Source organism: Hyperolius riggenbachi, chromosome 2 (assembly GCF_040937935.1).
Source record: "Hyperolius riggenbachi isolate aHypRig1 chromosome 2, aHypRig1.pri, whole genome shotgun sequence".
NCBI classification, from domain to species: domain Eukaryota; kingdom Metazoa; phylum Chordata; class Amphibia; order Anura; family Hyperoliidae; genus Hyperolius; species Hyperolius riggenbachi.
This window is the reverse complement of record NC_090647.1, coordinates 64,558,207-64,577,632: the sequence shown is the minus strand read 5'-3', so window position 1 is coordinate 64,577,632 and position 19,426 is coordinate 64,558,207. Positions and strand designations below refer to the sequence as shown.

Genomic DNA, 19,426 nt, shown 5'->3' with positions numbered 1-19,426 from the left:
GAAATGGATCTAGCCATGTAGGGAGAACAATGCTTTCGCTCAGCACTCGGTCGATGTTTACAAGCTAAATTGTCAGCAGAGGCAATCATTATCGGCAACCTTGAACACTAGCCTGTGTACGGAGATATATTCCTATGGGCGCAACGATTGACTAATTGTACCATTTCCATGCAGTATGAGAGCCAACAACTTTGGAATACTGTGAACAGATTGTGTAGTCAAAGCTCCCATAATACACAGAGGTGGTAGAATTGACCAATCATTGGCCAGTCCAAAGTGGATGTGTGTACGCACCCTATGTTATATTTAAAATTCGATTTTAGCCCCCTCTGGGGCACAGTTTGTGACATAAATTGCCCAATGCACTCTGTAAAGCACTGTTGACAATATCAGCACTATACAAAGGCATGCTAATCAAGCTGAATAAGTATAGGAACAGAGGCACCAGTATAGAATAAAATATGTAAAAACAGTTTTAAGAAAGGGAGGTAGTTGTGGACTTGCCTCGCCAAGCAGACTCAAAACAGACAATTATCAGCAGAAAAACAATTACTTTATTTGTAACTCCAAATTTGCAACACTTTTCACGGGTCTTTGCCTGCTTCCTCATAGAACAGGAGTAATTTTTATTGAAATGACTCAATAACAGGAGCTTTGCTGGCCGAGAGGCACCTTTACTGGCTGAGACTTCAACAACAGTTGCTCCTGTTATAGCCTGATGAAGCGGGCATAGACCCGTGAAACGCGTTGCAGTTTTGGCATTACGAATAAAGTGATTTTTTTCTGCTGATAACTAACTGTTTTGATTTGCTTGGGGAGGTAAGTCTGCCACTACTTTCCTTTTTAAACTATTTTTATATATTTTATTCTATTTTGGCACCTCTGATCAAATACTAATTCAGCATTTCAAGTCCACCCTTAGTGGAGGGGTGTTACCCCACTATCTTTTCCTGTCTACAAAGAGCGACTTTTTAACCTGAGTGAGGTCGGGTCTAAACTCCCCAACTGCTGTTACAGTGGTTGCCTTAGTGGTAACTCACCTTTGTGAGTTCCTCTTTTTCATTACTTACAAGATACACCGTCTGGTGCTAACTTACTACACTATCAAGGGCTCTCAATTATTTCTTCGTTTGTATTTTTTACTGCTAATCAAGATTGCCCACTTTCTGTTATTTCAACCACTTAAAGGGAAGGTTCAGGGACGCCTTGAAAAAAATAAAAATCCATATCCACTTACCTAGGGCTTCCTCCAGCCCGTGGCAGGCAGGAGGTGCCCTCGCCGCCGCTCCAGAGGCTCCCGGTCATCTTCGGTGGCCGACCCGACCTGGCCAGGCCGGCTGCCAGGTCGGGCTCTTCTGCGCTCCAAGGACGGGCTCTTCTGCGTCCCAAGCGGGCGCGGTGACGTCATCGGACGTCCGCCGGGCTATACTGCGCAGGCGCAGAGCCCGTCCTTGGAGCGCAGAAGAGCCCGACCTGGCAGCCGGCCTGGCCAGGTCGGGTCGGCCACCGAAGATGACCGGGAGCCTCTGGAGCGGCGGCGAGGGCACCTCCTGCCTGCCACGGGCTGGAGGAAGCCCTAGGTAAGTGGATATGGATTTTTATTTTTTTCAAGGCGTCCCTGAACCTTCCCTTTAAAGACAACTGGAAAGATATGTTTGTCCGGTGTAATTGTGGAGAGTGCACCACCAGTTTGTTACTAAATGAGGCACATGTGGTATCATTTTACTCATGACGAATTGTAGAATACATTTTGGTGGGTCTTAAAAGATTGGAGAACAACAAGGTAAAGAATACCTCAAAAACACCGCACCAAACTGATATAGGCACAATAATAATCATCTTTATTGAACAATCAAGTTTAAAAACAAAACCAAAAATATTCAAGAGGTAGGGCATACCTATTCATAAATACAAGCCGATAATCATGTATCACAAGGGATCCTCGGGGGATACATAAAGTGCTGCTAGTGACATAGAGTGCAAAATGAGCTGATTAATTGCAACTGTAATTGGTAACAATAACAACAGTGAAAAATATAAATATCATAAGATTTAAAGCCAGTGGGTACCACTTTAAAAATCAAAAAGTCAGATACTCCCCTAAGGAGAGGGAAGGCTCGGTCCTAATGAACCTTCCCTCTCCTCTCCCGGTGCCCTCGGTGCTGCGCTGGCTCCCCCGTTCGCGTCCGCCGCCGCAGGGACTTCGGAGGTCTTCGGGAGCACTCGGGCTTCCGAAGACGGGCCGCTCCATACTACGCACGCGCGATTGTGCCATAGAGGGCGCTCGTGCATGCGTAGTATGGAGCGGCCCGTCTTCGGGAGCCCGAGTGCTCCCGAAGGCTTCCGAAACATCCCTTCGGCTGCAAAAGTGGCAGTATTTGACCGAACTGGTCGAATACTGCCACGGGGGATCTTGCGCGGGACCGGGCATCGGGAGAGGAGAGGGAAGGCTCATTAGGTCCGAGCCTTCCCTCTCCTTAGGTGAGTATCTGACTTTTTTTTTTTTTTTTTTACGGTAAACATTCACTTTAAGATAGAAAAGTAAAAAAAAATAAAACAGTAGAAATCTAAAGTGCTAGTGCCAAAACAAGACTCCGCAAGGAGATGAAATAAGTATAATAAGTATAAGTGCAATGCAAGGATTCAGTATAAGAATATTGCCAATAGAAAGTGACAGCCAAAGTGCAGTGAGATAATGAAAGACACACAAAAGGATAACTCCCCCGTGTACCCTACCTCTGAATAGTGCTATTCGCCGAGTAAAAATAGAGTTTAGAGAGTTTTAGGCTTGAGGCCCATGTCTTGTGTATTCTTTTTAGTCAAAAACTGAATCAAAAGCAATTACATTTTTGTGAACTTGAAATGCTGAATTAGTATTTGAACAGAGGCGCCAGAATAGAATAAAATATTTAAAAAAAGTTTAAAAAGGGAGGTAGTGGCTGTATCAAAATAAAAGACTTGTAAAATGAAAACAAAGTGACAGAATATAAAATAAAAAACATATATTGTTACCTTAGGAACTTGACTTTTTAATTATACAGTATATGCCATAAAGGTATGTTACTATTATTTTTTAAAATAAGGTCTTGTAATCATCATCAATAGTGTACAATGAGAAAGCAAAAAACAAACATACACCTTTATTTCCAAATACAATATTGTCACCATACATTGCACTAGGAACACAATGTTGTAAAAAACAGGATGGATAAGCAAATACATTTACTTATAATTAGCATTCATTATTGTAAAGCTATAATGAATGTAAATGGAGAAAAAGTGTGTTTCTTCTATTCCTTCCCTTATTTTCCTTTTAAAATGCATAGAAAATAAGGTTCTCACTGAACAAAATTATCACACACCAAAAGCCCAATTTGTAAAAAAAACAAAAAAACAAAATATAGATAGGTGTGATAAGTAGTAATACAGTTATTGGCGAATGAATGGGAGCAGCGCTGATATGCAAAAATTGCTCTCGTCCTGAAGTAGTTTAGCATAGCAGCCTATTTTACCCTGTATTCTGTACTGTATCAGTTGTCCATCCTCTCTGCAGGCTGCTCAAAGATCTCATTCAATGTACAGTAACTGCATATTATACAAGCGAATAAAGCACTTCACTGCCTGAACTACATAAGCTCAGTACAGAGATCACAGGTAAACACTTGAAATAAATGACCCCTTGGTGACAGTCTGTAGTCAGAGGGGATTACCTGCAGTCTGTTCTGATTCATCCTGGGATGAAATCATACAATTAATTCAGTCAAGAGGAAGCTGTACTTGCATCAGTTTCCAGGAAATCAAAGACTGTATTATTTTACAAACACTCAAACTCTCTTGTAAGCCGCACATTATTTAATCACATTAGCTGGATCTGCCAGTTCCTGTTTTTAGTTTGATGGTCAAGTGGATGTTTTCTGTTCTTGGCATGTGAGTGACTCACTGGAAGCCAATGTCATTTACATGGAAATCTATTCATTAAACGGGAACTAAACCTTTCCGAGTAGATTCCCTCCGAGGCAGTCGGTTCTCGGTTAGAAGAAACCACACGGAGTTGGCGACAGTAATCCTCTCTCTGCGGGACTCCCAGACTCCACAGGCAGCTCTGTATGAAACATCCTTCGGAAAAGGCTAAAACTGGGTACACACTGTGCAATTTTCCATCAGATCGACGGATCTTTTAGATAATTTCCGACTGGTCCGATTGGATTTTGATTGATTTTGGGTACTTATCAACGCAAAATCGATCGGAAACTATTTGGACGTCTACACATGATGCAATTTGTGATCAGATCACTGGTCGATCTGATGGAAAATTGTAACGTGTGTATGAGGCTCTAGGGTGCCCATACTTGATTTTGCGGTTCGATCGACCTTCAGATCTGATCATTTTATCGAATTGGAGGAGAATCGGTGCCGCAGTATGGTCACCCAATCGATCTTTCAAACGATTTCTGGCCAGAAGTAGTCAAAAGGATTGATTGGGCATGACACAAAATCTCAGTCACGAGGGCTCAATTGGTAAAGGAATTTGAGAACCGACAGACCTGTGACTGGTGTTTCTTCAGGTGTATATGTGCCACCCCAAATCCTGGTGGCCACACAATTGCATGTAGCAGCATCACTACATGCACTTGTGTCATTGCAAGTGAACATGCTCCGGTCAAATGGAGCGACTGCAGCCAGACCCTCTTCCCCTTCAGCGGTGTAGCGCAGTGGAGCACTATACTTACCTGCTGAAGCCAACCCCTCTCCCCCCTTCTGCAGAGTAGCGCAGTGGAGCACTATACTTACCTGCTGCAGCCAGCCCCTCTTCCCCCTTCTGCAGAGTAGCGAAGTGGATCGCTATACTTACCTGCTGAAGCCAACCCCTCTCCCCCCTTCTGCAGAGTAGCGCAGTGGAGCACTATACTTACCTGCTGCAGCCAGCCCCTCTTCCCCCTTCTGCAGAGTAGCGAAGTGGATCGCTATACTTACCTGCTGAAGCCAACCCCTCTCCCCCCTTCTGCAGAGTAGCGCAGTGGAGCACTATACTTACCTGCCGCAGCCAGCCCCTCTCCCCCCTTCTGCAGAGTAGCGCAGTGGAGCACTATACTTACCTGCTGCAGCCAGCCCCTCTTCCCCCTTCTGCAGAGTAGCGAAGTGGATCGCTATACTTACCTGCTGAAGCCAACCCCTCTCCCCCCTTCTGCAGAGTAGCGCAGTGGAGCACTATACTTACCTGCCGCAGCCAGCCCCTCTCCCCTCTTCTGCAGAGTAGCGCAGTGGATCACTATACTTACCTGCTGCAGCCAGCCCCTCTTCCCCCTTCTGCAGAGTAGCGCAGTGGATCGCTATACTTACCTGCCGCAGCCAGCCCCTCTCCCCCCTTCTGCAGGGTAGCGCAGTGGAGCACTATACTTACCTGCCGCAGCCAGCCCCTCTTCCCCCTTCTGCAGCGTAGCGCAGTGGATCACTATACTTACCTGCTGCAGCCAGCCCCTCTTCCCCCTTCTGCAGAGTAGCACAGTGGATCACTATACTTACCTGCTGCAGCCAGCCCCTTTTCCCTCTTCTGCAGAGTAGTGCAGTGGAGCACTATACTTACCTGCTGCAGCCAGCCCCTCTTCCCCCTTCTGTAGAGTAGCGCAGTGGATCACTATACTTACCTGCTGCAGCCAGCACCTCTTTCCCCTTCTGCAGAGTAGCGCAGTGGAGCACTATACTTACCTGCTGCAGCCAGCCCCTCTTCCCCCTTCTGCAGAGTAGCACAGTGGATCACTATACTTACCTGCTGCAGCCAGCCCCATTTCCCCCTTCTGCAGAGTAGCGCAGTGGATCGCTATACTTATCTGCTGCAGCCAGCCCCTCTTCCCCCTTCTGCAGAGTATCGCAGTGGATCGCTATACCTACCTGCTGCAGCCAGCACCTCTTTCCCCTTCTGCAGAGTAGCGCAGTGGATCGCTATACCTACCTGCTGCAGCCAGCACCTCTTTCCCCTTCTGCAGAGTAGCGCAGTGGATCACTATACTTAACTGCTGCAACCAGCACCTCTTCCCCTTCTGTGGAATAGCGCAGTGGAGCACTATACTTACCTGCTGCAGCCAGCCCCTCTTCTACCTTCTGCAGAGTAGTGCAGTGGATCACTATACTTAACTGCTGCAGTGAGCCCCTCTTTCCCCTTCTGTGGAGTAGCGCAGTGGAGCACTATACTTACCTGCTGCAGCCAGCCCCTCTTCTACCTTCTGCAGAGTAGTGCAGTGGATCACTATACCTACCTGCTTCAGCCAGCACCTCTTTCCCCTTCTGCAGAGTAGCGCAGTGGATCGCTATACTTACCTGCTGCAGCCAGCCCCTCTTCCCCCTTCTGCAGAGTAGCGCAGTGGATCACTATACTTACCTGCTGCAGCAAGCCCCTCTTCCCCCTTCTGCAGAGTAGCGCAGTGGATCACTATACTTACCTGCTGCAACCAGCCCCTCTTTCCCCTTCTGCAGAGTAGCGCAGTGGATCACTATACTTACCTTCTGCAGCCAGCCCCTCTTCCCCTTCTGCAGAGTAGCGCAGTGGATCACTATACTTACCTGCTGCAGCGAGCCCCTCTTCCCCCTTCTGCAGAGTAGCACAGTGGATCACTATACCTACCTGCTGCAGCCAGCCCCTCTTCCCCCTTCTGCAGAGTAGCGCAGTGGATCACTATACTTACCTTCTGCAGCCAGCCCCTCTTCCCCTTCTGCAGAGTAGCACAGTGGATCACTATATTTACCTGCTGCAGCCAGCACATCTACCCCCTTCGGCAGAGTAGTGCAGTGGAGCACTATACTTACCTGCTGCAGCCAGCTCATCTTTCCCCTTCTGCAGATTAGCGCAGTGGAGCACTATACTTACCTGCTGCAGCCAGTGGTGGACCCTCCTCCCCATATCGATTCCCTGGTTGTCTGGTGATCTAGTGGCTCCACTTCCCATATTGCACCCCCATATCACAACTAAGGGGAACCCATCCAAACCAGGGCACTTGTAAATATAAGGAACCCATAATACACACATTATCAGTTGCAATAAAGTTTTATTAAATGTACAAAGAGAATAGTTCCATAAGAGAAAGATTGGCAAAAGAGCCAGCCGTACATCAATAAATCTACAACCTAGCTGTAGCCAAGTACAAGAAAATAGAAGGAGAGGCATTTATATCTATTCTTAAATATGTTAGATGGGGTATGAGATAAAAAAAAAGGCAGACCAAACATGTATTAACTCAACTTATTGAAAAGTTGCCAGGAAGAAACCAGATATGAATCAACAGGGCACAATTAGAGGTTCATGCCAAAATGGCGTGCCAAGGAGAGAGAAAAGGGAGTAATAGAAGGAGAGAGAAAAACGTTGGTTAAAGAAAAAGAGAGATAGCAACAAGAGACTATCAGGAACATGTCGTTAGATCCTAGACGACTCAGACACTGGCCTACATGCAGTTCACTTTTTTGTCCATACGTTTTCTCCTAGGAGATAATTGTTCATCCTCTCTTTAAAATACAGTAACTTCTTAGCACTTTGAAATTGAAAAAGTGCCAAAAAGTATTTATAAAAGTACTGTCAACATTATTTTGAGTATTTTCTTACTTGCTGATGGTTTATAAAGCATTTCATTGACAAGGTGTAAAAATATCACCTAGGAGAAAAAAAAAAGGTGGCCACCTTTACAGAGATTAGTATCCTTGAACTCGTCATACCACTCCAAACCAATTCAGTTCAGTTATTATACATAACTGGGTCTTCCTCCAGCCCCCTCCAGGCAGATCGCTCCCTGTTCGTCCATCTCCCTCCCCTGGTGCATCTGCAATTGGCTACAAAAAGTCCTCTGGTTAGAGGCCAACTGCACATGCATGAGCTGACTATGTGCACCCTTGTCACGCTCCCGTGGCCAGTAGTGTCCTGTGCCTGCAGCGACCGGCCCTGATTTGATGACTTACCGGGGCCCATTGCGGAAGATCCAGGAGGTTCTGGAGGACGGTGAGGGAGTGATTTGCCTGGAGGGGGCTGGAGGAAACCCCGGGTAAGTATAATTTTTTTCCTCCTGCCCCATTTCAGGTACACTTTAAGGCTTTAGCCGCATTTAAGAGGAACTGCAGTAAAAATAATATAATGAATAAAATTGCTTATTTTTTACAATATTCTATTATAGATTATTTAGTCAGTGTTTGCCCATTGTAAAATATTTTCCTGATTTAAATTATGAAATGTATCACTGGTGGTGACAGCTTTAGTCCTGCCAGGTGATCTGTACTGAATGTTCGTTACTGAGAGTTCAAGACACAGAGGGAGATACTGCTTGCTTGGCAGTTGGAAAAAGACATTATTTCCCACAATGCAACGAGGTTCAAAGACAGCAAACTGTCAGGACCATGATCATGACATCACACTGTGGGAGGGGTTACACCACAATATCAGATCCCCATGATGTGCACAAATGATTTTCCAAGGAGACAGCAGCCAGGTGTAAGAACCTGGGAGTAAGCCGGTGCCGGGCCGCGATCGGATTGCTCCAACGTTCTTGGTAGAACCAAAAGTAAGAAAGAGGCGGCACACCACTGGCTGAAAAACGTAGCCTATATTGCGGAACAGCGACACTGTTACACAATACAGACAACGTTTTGCAGCTAGTGGTGTGCCGCCTCTTTCTTACTTTTAGACCCCCATGATGATCTGATTGGAATGAAGTTCAAGCCTTGGTTAAAGTTCCTCTTTAAAGGGGTGAAAGCAAACCGGAGCTGAAAATGGTATCTACCTACTTCTAGATTTTTTTTTACACCCCAACCCCCCCCCCCCCCCCCCCCCAATTTTATTTTGTGTTAATTGCTGAAAAAGGAGGTTCAATGTTTTATTGTCTGCTGTCCTCTGCCAGGCAAGAGTTTTATGTCTGTAATACCTTATCAGTGAGGATTATGCTCTAGAATCCAACTAGGTCCCAGCTGGAGAGAAAATGTCACTTGCATACCTGATTTTTAACTCTTTCAGGTAGAAAAAGAAAAAAAGGAGCATAGCATAGTTATCTGCACGCTTGGCACTGTACATACACATGTCTATCTCATCATGCCATGTGCCTTCTCGGGTACACTTTAAAGTGGCATTGTGGTCGATTTCTAATCTAAAACATTTTTTTTAAATCACATTTTTATAGAGTCAACCAAAAAAAACATTAACAATCACAGTGTATGGTTACATTGCATAGATTGTCAAACAGTTAACAGGTGGACTCATTTTATAGAGTTATTTATATTAAACAGGTTGGAAAGAGAGGGGAAAAGAAAGAGGGGATAGAGGGGGGAATATAGGGGACCCAGACCTCAGACTCATGTCCTTCAAGAGGATCATATCAAATGGGCACAGTCAACTAAATTTAGCAAATAAAACATGGGAGTGGGCTAAGCTTTATGACTCCTGAGTTGCTAAAGACAATTCATCCAAAGTAGTTTGATCAGCAAGCGAATCTTGTGTATATATATATATATATATATATATATATATATATATATATATAGCAGGCCCAAGTCAAGACATATTTTTTAAATCTATTTTGGGAGAAGTGGACTAATTCTTCCATTTGCATTATGTGACTGAGTTAATCTAAAACATTTTATTAGAACTTACTAGCTTCTCTTACCCGCACTGAAAAGGTCTCTTGCTCGTCCATTACGTTTTGCTTATTTATAATAGGGAACAGGTTTTCAAGTGCTGAAAATAATTCCCCAGAGACAAACTGAGTTACCATATTTAGTCTGAAGCAAAGAAAACAAGTTGCATTGTTATGCATTGGAATGGTAAAAATGAGCTGATGAAAAATTGCATGATAACTGGCAAAGTTTTTTTATACACAGTAATCAAGGAAGCTGGGAATTACACGAATCCCATGTATCCCCCACTGAGCTGTATTGGCCCAGCACAAGCTGTCATTATTACCATATCATTGGCGAGCTCTACTCAAGATTATTCCTCACTAACGTCTTGTACGCTTTAGCACTCAACACTAGTCTGCGTAGGGCTGTTAACAAGCCAATCCCGCCATTGCTTCATAACACCAATCCTTTGTTCACTGGCTACCCATAAAATGGAGGCTCTTCTTCAAAATTGACCTACCTACTAACATTCAAATCCTAGGTTCACAACACATGGTAAATGTACCCCAGGAGGCACTTCAGTAGCATCAGGGGGTAATTGAGCTTGTCAAAGTCATTATAGCATAATCTAATATAGCAAGTTTTGATACTAAAAACAATTTAAATTATATTTACAAAAAATCTGAAGTATTAATAGTTTATTAAAAGCATCAAGGATAATGTTTGAAACACATTTATTTACAATTATGGAGTAGGCCTCCTAAATACATGGATGTATTGAGGGGTACGTGAGATAATGGGACACACAGTAGGGGGTATTTGGCCAACTCAGTCATTAATAAAGGGGGGCATGCCATAATAATGTTGAGAAATGCTGCTCTACACGACCCAGGCTCCAGATGTTTCACCTGCGTCAGACCTCCCACAACATCAGACCAACAGGATCTAATAACTTGAACACCTCCAGAATCCAACTGAACACTTTTGGAGCCAAAGCCTTCTGCCATATGGATTGCCTTCCTTGCCACACCCAGTCAGTCAAGACAGCTCCAACACTGGAGACATTTAAATCAAAACTGAAATGCCACCTGTTTAGTCTGGCATTTATGATCACATAACTTTTCCCCCATATCACACCACAAATTACAACTATGCATTGAGAAAAGCGTATGTGCTTTGAGTCTTACAGAAAACACTACTTTACACGTTTTGTTGTTGTTAATGCCGTGGACCAGATAACAGACATTGGGGAAACCTTGAGGATTTTTTTTTTTGTAAAGGTGGCCATACACTGGTCGATTTGCCATCAGATTCGACCAACAGATAGATCCCTCTCTGATTGAATCTGATCAGAGAGGGATCGTATGGCCACCTTTACTGCAAACAGATTGTGAACCGATTTCAGCCTGAAACCGTTCACAATCTGTTGTGGTGGTGCTTCTGCCGCTCTAACCCCCCCCCCCCCCCCCCCCCACCGCATACATTACCTGCTCCGCCGGCGCGACTGCCCCCGGTCACCGCTGCTTCGTCTCCGCTCTGGTCTGGTCTGGTCTCCGGCATGCTGCACTTCTTCCTGCCCGGCAGGAAGTTTAAACAGTAGAGCACCCTCTACTGTTTAAACTTCCTGCCGGGCAGGAGGAAGTGAAGCGTCGATCGTCGGGAATTCGAACGCCGCTATCGACGCACTCCCGACCCGCCAGCGTTCGAGAAAAATCTTCCGCACGGACGGATCGTCGGGAATCGACGGGAACGATCGATTTCGGACGGAAAACGATCGTTCTGTCAGCGGTGTGCACAGCGATTTCACAGCCAATTCGATCACTGTGATCGAATCGGCCGTATATCGGCGGGAAAATCGTTAGGTGTATGGGCCCCTTAAGACAGAAAGGTGATGTAACAATGTTGATAACAACAGACTAACAACAGAACAACATTTCATATTCTACGTTTTGTTTCTGCTTGGAATTTAGAAAGAAATAAAGTGGAGGAGATGGAATGGAAAATGCGCTGAAAGTTCTGTAGCATCATCTACACTAAATTTAGATGTTGGATTATCGCGTGGAGACATTTAGGAGCTGAATAAATATTTCTGGTGATGAATGTCCTTAGCAAATAACTAAGATTTCTTGTGAGAGATAATACAAACTTGTTTGTAATACAGAAGTAAAATAAATAAAGTGGACTTAGAAGGGATTATAAAGGAATCTTGAAGTGAGAAGAATATGAAGGTTGCCATACTCATTACTCTTCAGAAACCACAAAACCTCAACTGCCAACATTGTTAACTCCTTCCTGTTGCCTAAGCCTAAGTAAACCCCCATAATATAGCCACCAAACAAAACTAACCCTTTTCTAATGCCTAACATAACCCCTCCCCATAATCATCAATTCTCCCTGATGATGACCAGATGATCTTCCAATTCAAAGACAGAGACCAAGAGCCAATAGCGTGGTGTTTATATGCACCAAACAATTTGTATAAAATAAGGATTATTATTATTATTTTTGTATTAATATAGCGCCCACATCTTCCGTAGTGCGCAGAGTATATTTTTACTAAACTGTCCCTCAGAGGGGCTCACAGTCTAATCCCTGCCATAGTCATATGTCTATGTATGTATCGGGTAGAGTATGTACAGTGATGTGAAAAACTATTTGCCCCCTTCCTGATTTCTTATTCTTTTGCACGTTTGTCACACTTAAATGTTTCTGCTCATCAAAAACCGTTAACTATTAGTCAAAGATAACATAATTGAACAAAAAATGCAGTTTTAAATGATGGTTTTTATTATTTAGTGAGAAAAAAAAACTCCAAATCTACATGGCCCTGTGTGAAAAAGTGATTGCCCTACTTGTTAAAAAATAACTTAACTGTGGATTATCACACCTGAGTTCAATTTCTGTAGTCACCCCCCCGGGCCTGATTACTACCACACCTGTTTCAATCAAGAAATCACTTAAATAGGAACTATCTGACACAGAGAAGTAGACCAAAAGCACCTCAAAAGCTAGACATCATGCCAAGATGCAAAGAAATTCAGGAACAAATGAGAACAAAAGTAATTGAGATCTTTCAGTCTGGTAAAGGTTATAAAGCCATTTCTAAAGCTTTAGGACTCCAGCGAACCACAGTGAGAGCCATTATCCACAAATGGCAAAAACATGGAACATTGATGAACCTTCCCAGGAGTGGCTGGCCGACCACAATTACTCCAAGAGCGCAGAGAAAACTCATCTGAGAGGCCACAAAAGACCCTAGGACAACATCTAAAGAACTGCAGGCCTCACTTGCCTCAGTTAAGGTCAGTGTTCACGACTCCACCATAAGAAAGAGACTGGGCAAAAACAGCCTGCATGGCAGATATCCAAAGCACAAACCACTTTTAAGCAAAAAGAACATTAAAGTGACTCCGAGCTCAGAGTAAAAATAAAATTTGAACTTACCCGGGGCTTTCTCCATCCCAGCCCTGGTCGGGACGTCCTACGCCGGCCTCCTGGCTCTTCTCCCGGCGGCTGTCCGCATAGTGCGGACAGGCCGGTGCCCCGGGCGACACTGGCGAGTATCGGGCCTTCTCCTTCCCTACACGTCACGAATGACGTCACACGCCGGCCGCCGCGCGTCATGATGGCGGCCGGCGTGACAGCACGGCGCATGCGCGGTTTTATCCGCGCTATGCGGACAGCCGCCGGGAGAAGGGCCAGGAGGCCGGCGTGGGATGTCCCGACCAGGGCTGGGATGGAGAAAGCCCCGGGTAAGTTCAAATTTTATTTTTACTCTGAGCTCGGAGTCCCTTTAAGGCTCGTCTCAATTTTGCTAAAAAACATCTCAATGATTGCCAAGACTTTTGGGAAAATACCTTGTGGACCGACGAGACAAAAGTTGAACTTTTTGGAAGGTGCGTGTCCCGTTACATCTGGCGTAGAAGTAACACAGCATTTCAGCAAAAGAACATCATGCCAACAGTAAAATTTGGTGGTGGTAGTGTGATGGTCTGGGGTTGTTTTGCTGCTTCAGGACATGGAAGGCTTGCTGTGATAGAACAAACCATTAATTCTACTGTCTACCAAAAAATCCTGAAGGAGAATGTCCGGCCATCTGTTCGTCAACTCAAGCTGAAGTGATCTTGGGTGCTGCAGCAGGACAATGACCCAAAACACACCAGCAAATCCACCTCTGAATGGCTGAAGAAAAACAAAATGAAGACTTTGGAGTGGCCTAGTCAAAGTCCTGACCTGAATCCTATTGAGATGTTGTGGCATGACCTTAAAAAGGCGGTTCATGCTAGAAAACCCTCAAATAAAGCTGAATTACAACAATTCTGCAAAGATGAGTGGGCCAAAATTCCTCCAGAGCGCTGTGAAAGACTCGTTGCAAGTTATCGCAAATGCTTGATTGCAGTTATTGCTGCTAAGGGTGGCCCAACCAGTTATTAGGTTCAGGGGGCAATTTCTTTTTCACACAGGGCCATGTAGGTTTTGAGTTTTTTTTCTCACTAAATAATAAAAACCATCATTTAAAACTGCATTTTGTGTTCAATTATGTTATCTTTGACTAATAGTTAACGGTTTTTGATGAGCAGAAACATTTACCGTATCTTTCGCCGTATAAGACGCACTTTTTCTCCCCTAAAAATGGGGAGAAAAAGTCCCTGCGTCTTATACGGCAAAGGCAGGGAATCCCCGACTTACGAACGCCCACCGATACGAACTGCGATCCGCCGTCAGGGATTCCCTGCCTGTGCATCCTACTGTGGCCGTCTCCTTCCTCCCTGCTTGTCTCTACCCCCTTCTCGTGTCCTCGGGTCCCCCCTGTGTGAGAAGCGGCAGCAGCTTACCTCCTCCATCTTGCCCGCGGCGATTGAAGACATCCGGCTTCTGTGGGCGGCTTCCTCTAGTTCCGGCGTGTAATGACGCGTCATCACAAGCCGGCACTAGAGGAAGCCGCCCATAGAAGCCAGATGTCTTCAATCGCCGCGGGCAAGATGGAGGAGGTAAGCTGCTGCCGCTTCTCACACAGGGGGGATCTGAGGACACCAGAACGAGGGGGTAGAGGCAAACAGGCGGGGGGCAGACAGCAGACACATCGGGGCAGAAACATGGGGGCAGACAGCAGGAAACTGGGGGCAGACAGCAGGACACTGGGGGCAGACAGCAGGACACTGGAGGAGACAGCAGGACACTGGGGGCAGACAGCAGGACACATGGGGGAGACAGCGGACACATGGGGGCAGACAGCAGACACATGGGCAGACAGCAGGACACTGGGGGCAGACAGCAGACACTGGGGGCAGACAGCAGGACACTTGGGGCAGACAGCAGGACACTTGGGGCAGACAGCAGGACACTTGGGGCAGACAGCAGGACAATTGGGGCAGACAGCAGGACACTTGGGGCAGACAGGAGGACACTTGGGGATGACAGCAGGACACTTGGGGATGACAGCAGTAAACATGGGGGAGACATTGGGACACAGGAGGACACCATTTGGGGGAGGTTATGTACAAGGTGCTCCTGAAATATGAACGCACCAGGTGTATTTTTTTTTTAGTTTTTTCTTGGTTTTTGGCCCCTAAACCTAGGTGCATCTTATATTCTGGTGCATCTTATACGGCGAAAAATACGGTAAGTGTGACAAACATGCAAAAGAATAAGAAATCAGGAAGGGGACAAATAGTTTTTCACATCACTGTATCTTAGTCTAGGGCCAATTTAGGGGGGGGGGCAATTAACTTATCTGTATGTTTTGGGGATGCGGGAGGAAACTGGAGCACCCAGAGGAAACCCACACAGACATTGGGAGAACATACAAACTCCGTGCAGATAGTGTCCTGCATAGAGACAAGGAGTAGGATGCACCCACAAGTCTGGTTGCTAGGGATGCATCCACCAGTTCTATCTTACGGAGGATTACCAGTCTCCACTCTGGTACAAGTTCAAGGATGCTTGGAACTCAGCTCCTACTTTGCCTTCTTTTAGTTATAAAATCAGTGAAAACTATAAAATTACAACCTCCCAACAGAGGTGTATACAGGATAAACTGCTGGGTGAAAGTGCCCAAGATATATAAAATAATTAAAAACAGCATAAAAGTAGAGGTCATCTTTGCTTACCGCTTTCTAAGATACACAGCAGGTGTTTTTGGTACAATATTTCAAGTTTATTACACAAAAACACAAGGAAAATGTGTTTCGCTGTACTATCCTGCTTCTTCAGGTCAATAACAAGACAGTCCCAACATCTGGGGTCTGTTGGGCTTCAGTGCTTCATAGTAACAGATCGTGATGGCGAACTCAACTCCTGTCGCCAGAGGGATTGAGTCAGCAATCTGTCAAATATAACAGTGTAATTACAAACTGGAAGCAGAGGGAAGCACAACCCTTGACTTGGGACCCTTGGCAATTTTACCTCAAAGGAAACGCCTCTCTTCTTGGAAGGGGGCTCAAGATCAGAGGGGAGCAGTGTTGGGGAGAAAAGAAGGGTGGCCTTTGGCAACTCTACACCTCCTACAGCAGGCTAGGGTAACCCCCGACCTTGAAATCCTGCTTAACAGGCTGCAAGAGTACAGGTCAGTAACAAGACAGTCCCAACATCTGGGGTCTGTTGAGCTTGAGTGTTCAACAGAATTTAAAAAGGAACCAAAGGTGTGAGGCCTATTGGAAGCTGCCATATGTATTTCCTTTTAGACAATACCAGTTGCCTGGCAGCCCTGCGGATCTTTCTGGTCAGTAGGGTCTAAATCACAAACCTGAAACAAGCATGCAGCTAATCTTGTCATATTTGTCATAGACATCTGATCTGCATGCTAGTTCAGGGTCTATGCTTTAAAGTATTAGAGGTAGAGGATCAGTAGGATAACCAGGCAATGTGCATTATTTAAAAGTAAATAAATATGACAGCCTCCATATCCCTCTAACCTTGGGTTTCCTTTAACATATGAAATGTAGCCTCTGTACTCAATAACTGTCACTACTGTACAGTGCTTCTCATTATATGATGTTATCTGTTCTTATGACGGGCTAAAAGTAGGCACTGGTATTATATCTTTGTGATATGTTAAATGAAAGTAGAAATGTGCAGGTACTTATGAGTTATGTGTTGGTAGGAAGTGTACATTAAGATTTCACATGGAAAAAGGTTACCTATAGTTGCACAGGGACTGCAATCCTTTGCTTCCTCCTTCTTTATGGCATACAAGCTGATGACCCGGCGTTGCCCGGGAATGTATTTGGCTGGTGTTGGCTCCGTCCACTTTTTCTAACCCCTACAAACAATTACTCAATGACCATTGCCCGGGTATGTATTTGGCTGGTGTTGTCTCCGCCCACTTTTTCTATCTTTAACACTCAATTACTCAATGACCAAGTTTGTGAGCTTTGCAATCTTTGGCATCAATAATTTGCATTGAAATCCAATAAGACACCAGGTCCTGATGGCATCCCTGTCGAGTGGTACGCTAAGAACAAATCTTTGGTAGTTCCGTATCTTATTCAACTATTCCAACATATATTTGAAGCCGACTTTCTCCCGGATACCATGCATGAGGCCTTAATTGTCCTTATTCTCAAACCTGGCAAAAATCCACTTTTATGCGACTCATACCGCCCAATTTCTTTAATAAACACGGACCTTAAAATCCTTACTAAAATTCTAGCAATTAGACTGAACCAACATGTGACTTCCATAATCCACCCAGATCAGACAGGATTAATTCCCGGTCGTAATACCAGATTAAATATTCGCAGGCTTCTATCTAATATCCAATATCCTCATTCTAATGCAGGCAGTAGAGTCATTTTAGGCTTAGACGCCAACAAGGCCTTCGACTCTATTGAGTGGCCTTATGTTCTGGTGGTCCTGGAGAGATTCGGGTTTGGTCCTAATTTTAGGAAATGGTTTACCATACTATACAACTCACCCCAAGCGAAGCTCAGAGTTAATTCTACCGTCTCTAACAGCTTTGAGATTTCCCGAGGCACTCGACAGGGATGCCCACTATCGCCCCTTTTGTTTGATATAGCCATTGCTCATTCCATAAGAGAATCACCTCTGATTCAGGGTCTCCAAATTAATAAGGTAGAGGAGCGTGTTTCATTGTATGCCGATGACATGCTCATATACCTGGCTGACACCGGCCCCTCCCTGGACGCTGTCCTGGATATTTTTGTTAGGTTTGGCTCCCTGTCTGGCCTCTCAATCAATTGGTCCAAGTCAATTATTTTTCCTCTGGATGATCCCGCCCGACAGGTGATTTCACCACGATCCTGTTTACAGGTGGTGGACACATTTCAATATTTAGGGATCTGGATCCAGCGTTGCTCAGAGAAATTTCTTGATTTCAATTTGTACCCAGCGTTAGACACTATTGAATGCAAACTCAAGAGTTGGGTTTTCCTCCCACTTAATGTATGCGGAAGAGTCTGTATAGTCAAAATGATCGTGGCCCCTAAGCTCCTCTATATTCTTCAGATGGCTCCGTCCTGGATTCATGGGAAGGTATTTCGCCGCATTGATTCACTAATAACCTCATTTATTTGGGCAAATTCAATACCTAAAATTTCTTTGTCTACATTACAACTACCCACGTTTCATGGTGGACTTGCATTGCCCAATTTTTTTCTTATACTTTCTCGCCTCCCAGCTGGTACCCATCTCCTTCTGGCTAAGTAACATTAGACAAGATTCTACCTTAGCAGTAGAGGCCGATATTGCGATTTCGTATGAGTCCTTGTGCGGAGCCATTTATAGATATGCAGTCCCCAATCAGGGAGGAGGAACCTCGTTTATACAAAACACCATCAAGGTGTACAAAGTCACGCGTAAATTGTTGGATGAACCAACGGCCCATATATCTTTTAGCTCTCCTCTGTGGTGTAATAACAACCTCCCCGAACTTCTCTCAGTTCCTGATCCACAATTTTGGGCCCACTATAATGTAAAATATTTGCATCAATTATTTTCTGGGGGAAATTTTAGAGACTTCTCTGAATTTGGAGAGGAGTTTGGTTTGCCTAGACATGCTTTCTTTAGGTACTTACAGCTTAGACACGCTGTACAGGCCCAGATTGGCCTGACAGGAGTGGACTTGACCCCTTTGAGCTTAGAGACACTCTTACTAAACAAATATAGGACCAAACAGATCTCTAAATATTATAACTTTCTATTGACCTCTTTAACTACACCCAAATTTGAGTCTATTAAAAGGAAATGGTCTGATGTGGTGGATGACATACAGGACGGGGACTGGCGGGACTTGATAGATGCTTACCATAAAACTACCATTGCCGCCTATGATAGGTTGATAAGTTTAAAGTGGCTACATCAGGCCTACCTATCACCCATGCGACTGTCTCGAATGGGCCCTCTTCATGATGGTCGCTGTTTTAAATGTGGGCAGGAATAAGCCAACTTCCTGCACTGTGTGTGGTTTTGCCCCCAGGTTAATAACTACTGGAAGTCAGTCATCCATTTTCTAAGAGATACTTTGGGCCTTCCCGTAGTCCATTCGTTCAAAGTCCGTATGCTGGGAATGATACAGGATACGTCCTGCAGTTCTGGTAAGAAAGTACTCATTAGAATTCTGTTGTTCTACTCCAGAAAATCTATTACTCTTAAATGGAAAAACAGTAATCATCCCAATTTGAATGATTGGAAGAGATTGATAAACCTAGCACTTCCACTGTACAAGTTAAAGGGACACTTAAGTCAAACAAAAAAAATGAGTTTTACTCACCTAGGGCTTCCAATAGCCCCCTGCAGCTTTCCGGTGCCCTCGCCGTCTCCCTCCGATCCTCCTGGCCCCGCCGGCAGCCACTTCCTGTTTCGGTGACAGGAGCTGACAGGC

At 44.9% G+C, this 19,426-nt stretch overlaps 1 protein-coding gene across 2 annotated transcripts in view; it reads left to right on the top strand.

Moving 5' to 3' along the window:
• The window catches only part of PGR (progesterone receptor), a 148,570-nt gene that overhangs the window by 125,841 nt on the left and 3,303 nt on the right, over positions 1 to 19,426 (top strand). The gene's annotated exons all lie outside the window — the stretch shown is intronic.